The sequence below is a fragment of the Pteropus alecto genome, unplaced genomic scaffold (assembly GCF_000325575.1).
Source record: "Pteropus alecto unplaced genomic scaffold, ASM32557v1 scaffold98, whole genome shotgun sequence".
NCBI classification, from domain to species: Eukaryota; Metazoa; Chordata; class Mammalia; order Chiroptera; family Pteropodidae; genus Pteropus; species Pteropus alecto.
Genome location: NW_006443570.1, coordinates 4,986,611 through 4,995,935, shown reverse-complemented (window position 1 = coordinate 4,995,935; position 9,325 = coordinate 4,986,611). Strand labels below are relative to the sequence as shown.

General features: G+C 35.1%; 1 protein-coding gene and 1 pseudogene across 6 annotated transcripts in view; one reads left to right on the top strand and one right to left on the bottom strand.

Annotated features, from left to right (window-relative positions):
• SPOP (speckle type BTB/POZ protein) overlaps positions 1–9,325 on the top strand; it is a 58,609-nt gene that overhangs the window by 13,795 nt on the left and 35,489 nt on the right. The window lies entirely within an intron of this gene.
• Positions 7,444–7,562, bottom strand: LOC112473437 (annotated as a pseudogene).

Below are 9,325 nucleotides of genomic sequence, written 5' to 3'. Positions count from 1 at the left end.
GAAAGACATATTCACAGAACAATTACAGTTCTGGGCATCTATGTTAATTATCAGGTAAGGCATTCTAAGTAACATTTGTTAACTGCCAAGAAAGTGACAATAAATATGATAGGAATTCAGAGTGAACTGGATGATAAAAAAAAGCTTCAAGACAAAGTGAAACTTGACCTGGACCCAGAAGAGTAATAGTCAAATAAGAGGTGGGAGACCATTCCTGGCTTTCAGAACAAATTTGCAGAAGACACATAGTCTAGCTGCTAGACTAATGGGAGAGTAGGGTTCATCTTGTGGTATAGTGGAGAGGCTTGTATGGGAATAAAGTTATATCCAAAGGGACCGATTTTATTTTTAGTACATCTGAAGTTGTGCAATATGGATCTATAAGATAAAGCAGATAAATAAAGCAGATAAATAAATATCTGGACTAATTTAAGCAAACTGAATACATTAAAGTCTCTCTACAAGAAATGTAGGAGATTATTTGCTTATGTAAGTGAGTTTAAATAATGAACTTCCTGTAGATCTTAAAAGTTCTCATCACAAGAAAAAAATTTTTTTTGTAACTGTATGGTGATGGATGTTAACTAAATTTATTATTTTGTAGTATATACATGTCAAATCATTATGTTGTGCACCTAAAACTAATACAGTATTATATGTTAATTATATCTAAAAAAAATTTTAATGAATTTCCAAGTACTTAAATATTTATTTTGTTATGTAGTTTGAGAGACATGCTGCAACTTTTGTGGATCCTAGTTTCTTCTATAAAATCAAAGGGTTTAGTCAGGTTATTGAAGTATACTTTCTAGCACTGAGATTGTTACATAAGCTTTCAAGAATATCATGATTTTATGGAATAAATTGACCTGTAGTTAGGCTGAAACCCACTTCTGAGTCTTCAGGCACGATAGTGCACCTCCACATCTGTGGAGCCAAAATCCTCAATGGGATGATTCTCTCATGGCTTCTCAGGTCTAGATTGAGTCACCTTTAGAAACTCAGTTGTTCTCATCTTTTATTTCTAAATGACATTTATAGATTTTCGTTTGAAAGAATTTTTTGGCTGAGATTTGAGCCTCAAGCGGATGCTGTGGGGTTGGGAGGAATAATAATTTAAAATTATCCTCATGTAAATTACTGGTAGGGATTTATCTCATGCTGGCTTTTTAAAATTTTTAATTCAGTCCAGTGATGTCCTTAATGTATAGACAGGCTGTGTAAAAACTTTTTACTATTTATTCAGGCCAGATTCAATTTTGGATATAAATCTATAGAAGAAATTACATAATACATTTCTCAGTAAAATGTTAAGGATTTCTTTTTTACTATCTGTTTCAAATTATTTATGCCACTTTTTCACTTCCTTTACCATGGATAATTGAGAGCTAACTAGTACTTTTTACAAACTCAAAAGACTTTCTCTTTAAAGTACACAATCATATTCGAAGCTAATTAGTGGCATACTTTAAGTATCTCCCTCCTAGCATCACATTCTTTTTACTAAATTGTACTATCTTTGATGAAAATGTTGTCTTTTAGAAAAAACTCATACAATGAAAACAAACAAACTACTTTTGGAAGTATTTGCATTACATGATTTGATTAGATAAACTTTAGTGGCAAGTATAGGCAGTAACCAATAAATATGCACTTTGGTTACCAGACTGTCTACAGCCAATCATGAACCATTATTTTTTTTTTTTTATGTCATAGTAGCTTGCCATTTAACATAGCAACACAACCAAATATTGCTTTAGTTTGTTCTTGGCAGTATGTGCAAGCTCAGTGTTAAATTGAATGCCTTTAGATTTGATTTTTGGACTAGTTTCAAGTAGTCATTTATTTTCTCTCCTTGATCCATTGCCACTTAATACCAATTTCAAGTCCAAGAAACAGATTCTTGTGTGTCTTGGAAACAGTAGATTGTATTGAAGGATGTAATTATTTCATCTCAGTCTGAAACCTGCCTGTTTAATTATGTGATTGGAATATTTGTTTTTGTTTGGTTTATAATTTTTATTTGGAAACACTTAACCTAAAGCTTGTGTCTACAAATCTGTGGAATTCAGTCTAGTAGATGGGACATTGAACTCTATTCAGTAGAATTTGCCAACACCTAGAAGACTTTAAATTTTCCTCAGCTGCAAACAGTCTTAAAAGGCCTATCCAAATTATGTGCCTACAGGTAAGGCTTTCTTTATTAGTGTTAGAATTTGGGGACCTCCTACATGATTTTTTGATAATATCAGGGACAGGACTCTTGCCAAGTAAGCCTTTGATTTGACCATGTGTCCCAGTTAGCTCAATTCCCCACTCCCTTTCCCAGTTGATGCCTTGTTGGATATCTGGAACTATGTCCTCTTGAGTCCAGTGTCTGGAGTTGGCCTCCACTGATCATTTGTGGTAGGTGTAGTCAGAGCAAGGGCTGAAAAGACCACTTTCATTTTGAAAGAGATGTTTCTGGCCCTCAGCATGGGACTTGCTCTGCTTGGTTAGTTTTATACGTAGCTGTATGTAAGGTTGGCCTTGATTCTTAATAGTTCTGATTGATGCTTAAAATTGTTAGTAGTTTTTTTTAAGTGATCTTCTGATAAAAGAAGAAACTAGGTGCAATTTTCTTAAGAGATTTTAGTGTTAGGTGTGGTTGATGTACTTGGGTGAAGAAAGTGTTGGGAATAATCTCATAGTCGGTGTTCCCAAATTGTATTTTCCTACTTTTCTTATAAAATTAGAGGGAGCTTCTGCTGAAAACAAACATGTTGCATTAGATATACTGCATTTCCCTGATTCTAACTAAACTTTAAAATTTTTCACATTTTAGTATAAGACCAAAGTATAGTTTTTCCTTTTCCCCCCCTAAAATGTGGTAGCATACTACAATTGAAGATTAATAAACACTTATACAGTTGTCCTTTGCACAACATGGGGGTTGGGGCAACGACCCTACACAGTTTGAAAATCCATGTATAACTTTGGACTCCTCAAAAACTTAACTACAGTCTTCCCTCAGTATCTGCAGGAGATTGGTTCTGGCCCCCCCCCTCCCAGTCAGATACTAAAATCTTCGGATTCTCCGGTTCCTTATGTAAAATGATATAGAACAATGCATACAGTTGACCCTCTGCATCCACAGGACCTGCAGCTGCAAAACTTGGGGATACAGAGGGCTGGCTGTATATTTATTGAAAAAAATCTGCTAATAAAGGGGCCCATGCATTTCAAAGCCGTGTTGTTCAAAGGCCAGCTCTGATAGCAAATCGTAGGACAGTAAAATGAGAAATTTGGTTTGCGAAACTTAATGTGCTACATACACGCACGCACGCACGCACGCACACACATGCTTCTAAAGTTGCCTGATGTTTACATGGCCCTTTGCAAATACTTCCTGTTAAACGAAGAGTATAATTTTCAAAGTAGATGGTGTGAATAACTTAATTAACAGTTACTTATTGAGTACTGCATGCTAGGCATTATACCAATTATTTAATAAAAAATATTTTAAAATATAACAAGAGTTGCTTCCTATGTGCTTTTTTAACACTTTTATCACATCTGGAATCATACACTAGCCCAATTAATTTTGGAGTAAAAAGTTAAATTAATAAGGCTCCTTTGCCAATGATAAGGAACTAAATTGACTTTTAACTGTGCTGATAACAGTCTCTGGGTAAAAGTAGCCAGATTATATATGGAAGAATTTAGCCAAACATGTTATTAAATTCACGTCTTGATCTAAGGCAGAACTGTGTCTCTTTGGGATTACAGAATCTGCAGTACAAGTTGTTCACCTGTTCTCCTTGTGCTCCCCCCGCCCCATGTCCCCAAAACTTATTTTCTGCCCATATCTTCTTTTACAGACTTCTGAAGGAAACAGCAACAGTTGAACCATGTAAACAAGTACCACGTATCACTTCTGTCACATTTTTAGCTGGAGTTTGTCTACTTAATTTATAAAAGACATTTCTGGCCTTTTTTGGGGAGGGAATGGTCTAAATCTCATTGGCTTTTCTGCTTAAAGGTTTGTTTATATCTCTCTGTCTCTGGCCATCCTAAATGAATAGTATATTAAGAGAGTAGATGTTCAAAGGTGCCAAGAATCTGGGAGTCATGTGGGCAGTATATATTATGTATCACAGGTATAATACTTTTTAGGGCAATTTGGCAATATCCATCAAAGTGAATAATGTACAGGCCCTTGGGCTTGCTTGTACTTATGTTCAATATATTTATTTGCTACTTCGTTTTCAGTAGCAAAATCCTGAAAACCACACATCAGAGTACAGTAGAATTCTTTGCAGTCATTAGAATAAGGTATATGTGTGCCTTTAGGCAATGTAGGGAGGGGATAGGAAGGGAGGAAGAGGGGAGGAAGGGAGGGATAGATGGAGAGAGACAGAGTGTATGTTTGCTGGTACATGCCCCTTTTTTGGTTTTGTATGTTAAATTTTATTTGTTTCTGAGAATACAAAAGAAAACAGTGGCTATCTTTAGGCTTTAGAAGAGGGATTTGACTTGTCTGGAAGGAAACTTTCACTTTTCAATTACAGCTTCTATAACTTTTGAATTATTTATGCTGTATGTGTATTGTTTTTAGATTTAAAGAGCACATATGATGAGAGGCAGAAATAATTTTAATAGTATTTTCAAAGGAGCATAGAACTTTAGCTATGGAAGGGACCTTAGAAATTCTTGGACAATTGACCTCAATTTAAAGATGAGAAAACTCAAATTTAGGAAAGTATCTGCAAAGCCTGCACTAGAATCCAGGACCCAAGGACAGCAAAAGCTTATGAAAATATTGGCTTGTTCTATTCTTATTCTAACAGTTTATTTAACTGATGTCCTTTTCTCGATGAAGATTTGATTTTGGAAGACCCAATAAAATGTTGACCTTTGTAAGACAGTTCTTAAAGTTACTACCTGAGGCAGTACAGTAGTAGTGGTAACTCTTACCCACATTTCATGACTTTGGAGACTCAATCCCCTAAAAGTGAATTTGTGAGTTCTGTAAATATTTAAAATTTGAAGTGAATTCATGTCTGGAGTCCAAAGCTTCCCTTTTTGATTTGAATACCTGACTTATCTAGAATTTTTAAATTGATTTTACCAAATTTTTGTTCATGTAATATCCAGGAATGAATAGATGGAAAAATAATTTTTGTGACTTCTAAATGGCTTGCCATTTAAAGGCAAAGTATACTATAAAAGATAGTAGGAAAATCATTTAAAAGAAGAAAATTTTTTATATAGAAAAATCTCTCAGTTCTTGAAAATATGAGCAGTTCTTGTTTTAATTATAAGTTGTCTTTTCCTAGCTCTTCAAGGCCAGAAACATTTTCTCTTTATTCAAACCAAGCAAAGAAATTGGTAGTGGTAAGGCTGGTAGTTCACCGTGGGACCAGACATCCAAATTGCATTCAGTGAATATTTTTTTGGTTGATTGACTTTGGGGCTCAAGCAATAGAAACACATTTATTAGTGTTAAGATTAGTTGTTGGACTTAGGATAGAAGTCTATCTTTGCTTGTGATTCTACTACTTGTATAGGTGGGGAAAATTACTCTTTCAAAATTTAATCCATAGGCCTCTCTCAAAATGAGTACTTATTTGATAATAATTTGGTTAGGCTGATAAGATGAAGCTTTGCTTTTTAAAGAAAGAGTTTTCAGGAAATAGAGTAAAGGAACCTTTTCACATCTTAAGGATCAGAGTCAAGTCATGTCTGTGCAGTTTTAATCAGTAAGGGTTTGGTTGAATTGAAAAGTAGAAAAGGTTATAGAGGGTCAAGAACAAATAGAGTTGCAAATTTATCTTTGTAACCCGACATCCTTAGGGAAGAATCTATTTTGTATAGCCACTTTACTTCTGTTGTGAATGTAGACTGAGCAATGGAATTGGGTAGTCTGACAGCTGAGTTAATTTGAACAGTGGCATTAGGTAGGCATGGACAGCTAGGTAGGAGGATGTAAATGTTGCATGTGTTTTCTTATTTGTTTCCAGTATTCTTTCTGATAATATAGCAAAGGATTTGGTTGGTCCATTTGGACTCTACATAATGGGTAATTGTAGTGCCTCATCGAGGTCATTTTTTTTTACATTCTAAATCATTATAGAACTCAGTGTCCTTAATTATAGTTTGATTGTTTTTCACCAATGCATTATCTTTCATTTACCCACATTGGCATTAGCCCAGTACATGCTTTTTCCAGTATAACTATGGGGAAATAGAATAGCTTTGGTTCTGCTCTCAGTTCTGCTCCTGGCCTCTTGTGTGTACTGTATCACATTGGACAAGCCACTAAACTGCTTTGGGGTTCAGTTTCCTGCTGTATAAAACAAAATCATTTGACTGGATGTTTTTGTCTGTAGAATTATTTTACTAATTTATTTACCAGATGTTTATGAAGCACTCCCTGTGTGCCACAATAATACAGGATGCTCTGGGTGCAAGTCCCTTGCCCTCCAAGAGTTTGGGCTAATAGCAAAGAACGCCCTTCACTTTATTCAGATCACTTTAGTCTTTTACTCCAGAAGAATTTAGTAGTATTAGCAAGTTTTCTCAGTTTTTATCACTGTGTAAGGCATTTGTTAAAATTCTTGGTATTACTTACACCAACATCTCCAAAGATGTTCTTATTGCTTCCTTTTATTTTTCTATTTATAAGCCAGTTTCCCATCTTGGAATTCTGGATCCCCAGTCCCATTATGATCAATTGTTGTTTACTTTAATTGATAGAAAAGAAACTGTACTATAGAGTAAGACTTAGTGGTCAGAAAAACTAGTGATTTCTTTAAGGCAAATAAAAAGTAATGACAGAGACTAGAGGCTTGATATTATAATTTTTAAAAAGAGAAGCCTAAGTGGATATACTAGGAAAGATTTCAAAGATTAACAATAGCTTTGTTTAAAAGTTTTATACCCAAAAGAAAAAAGAGAGTTTAAATAGAGTTTCTGTTGGATGCTTAAGAAAAAAAAGACCAGGGGCCTACTTTTAAGTTTGAACTGGCCTTCCCTACTGCCTAGGTTCTGGTTTTCAACTTTTCAGGAATGTCAATATTAAAAGTGCTCTCAGAAGATGATCAGGCTATAAACTGTAGACAGTAGAGGGTAAATTCATAGAAGGTGAGGATGGGACTGTTCCTTTTGACTGTGGTCAGAAAAGGCTTTTTTTTTTTAAGAGGTGAATTTTGAGCTAAGACCTAAATAACAAGAAGCAAGCAATGTGAATATCTAGAAGGGTTTTCCAGGCTGAGGGAAGACAATGTAAAGGCCCTGAGGTGGAAACAGGATTTAGCTTATTTATAGAAAGAAGGCCAGTGTGTTTGGAGTGAAGTTAGTGATTCCTGAGGCAGAGGCAGGTAGGTGATGAATTTGGTATAATGGGCCAGCTCTTATTTATTTATTTATTCATTCATTCATTCATTCATTCATTCATTTTTACACCTACGGCACCTGGTATTCCTAGGTAGTCTCCCACCTAAGTACTAACCAGGCCCAACCCTGCTTAGCTTCCAAGATCAGATGAGATCTGGCATGTTCAGGGTGGCATGGCCGTAGGGGCCAGCTCTTAAATAGTACCCTGTAGAATCAGGTAAAGATACTGAATTTTATTTTGAGTGAGGTTTAATGGAAGAGTGACATGATCTGATTTACTTTTTAAAAGTTCATTGTGGCTGCTATGTGGAGAATAGATTGTGCTATAGAGGAAGCTGGGAGATCAATTAGAAACCAATGAACACTGTTTGACATGAGAGAAAACAACAGAAATGGATAAATGTGGATTATATTAGGAAGCAGGACAGCTGACAGGATTTGCTGTTAAATGGGACATGAAAAGATAGGTGTGGGAGTTGAGCAACTGGGTAGAAGATGGTGCCATTTAGTATTTTAGTTATGTTAGACATCTCAATGAATATAATTAAGGATTGATAGAAATTGTGCTTTTTGATTCGGTAACCTTGTGGCTAAAGGAAGATAGAGATCTCCAGAAGAAAAGACACTTGTTTCTCAGAAACTCAGACTAGGAAATTACTCTAGTTAAATGTCAACTCTAATTGAAAAATAAAAATTAAAAAATGAAAAGTAAAAACAAAACAAAAAGATACTTTGACATGTTAGAACAGAGTAATTTTATTTTTAAAAAATTAACGATGATTAGGTACTAAAGTGTGGAAAGTCATCCTAAAAGTATTAGAACATAATGATTTGTTCCCAGGGTCCAGTCTTAAAAGTAGACATGAGTCTATCAGTGATTTGCCCAGGTCTCCATTAATAATGATGCTCAGAATTAGAACAAAAGAGCATGCTTTTCAACATAGCTGCCACTTGAAAATGAAATCAGAACCAAAAGCTAGGGTATATGAATGTGTCTTTTATCAGATATTTTTCCAATTCCTACATATTTAATAAAAGACCATACCTGATCTGAGAATCATGTAGTCACAAGAATTATAAAGTATTGGGTTAGCAATTAAAAGACTTGAGTTCTGAACTCAAACCCCTTAATAGCCATGTGACCATGATGGATCTTAACCTTTGAGCTTCTGTTTCATTATTTGTAAAATATTTGCCCTGTATGTCTCACAGAGCTGTTAAAAATCCCAAATAAGATCATGAATGTAAAAGTACTTTGAAGACTGTGAAGCACTGAATACTGCTTTTGAGAGAATGCTTATATAGCTTAAAGCATTTAACACAAAGGACCTTAGAAATTTTTTAAAAGAAGCCGGGAAGGATGGGGATGGGAGGGCTGGGGTTGTGCCTCTACTGTGAATCTTGAGGTTATGGTTCTAGTAGGCTATAGTTCTTAACTGTATAGATCTATCCCAAGTACCTTGTGAAACAGAGGACTCATTTAATACATTTAAATGCTATAAAGAGGATAAAAGGTACAATAAGGTTTGGTATTGCTCTCTCATTTGGTAGTTATAACTTCCTCCCTAGCCATAATGCTGAAATGAAAGGCAGCAAAGTATGGTTAGTATTTTCACCTTACTTTTTGCCCCTTTATTTGACCTTCAGGCTATGGAGTGAGATTTTGTTTGGTTTACTGGGGAGTATCTTTTCCTTAAGGAGTGAAAAATATAAACATGGCAGAGGCTTCTCAGCAGTTGAAAGCCACTGTTGGTCAGCATGAGAATGGAAGGAAAACAGGTTAGGGATGGAAAAAGTAAAGGAAGAAGGAGAAAAAAGGAATTGAAAGAGGAGAAAAAGCTTAAATCATTTCAAAAAGTCTCAAGTTTTTAAAAATCTGTCTTTGAGTATAAGTACTAAAATTTGAAGTGCTTAAAGGAGGAATTGGTCCTCAGGGAAATGAGTAAAA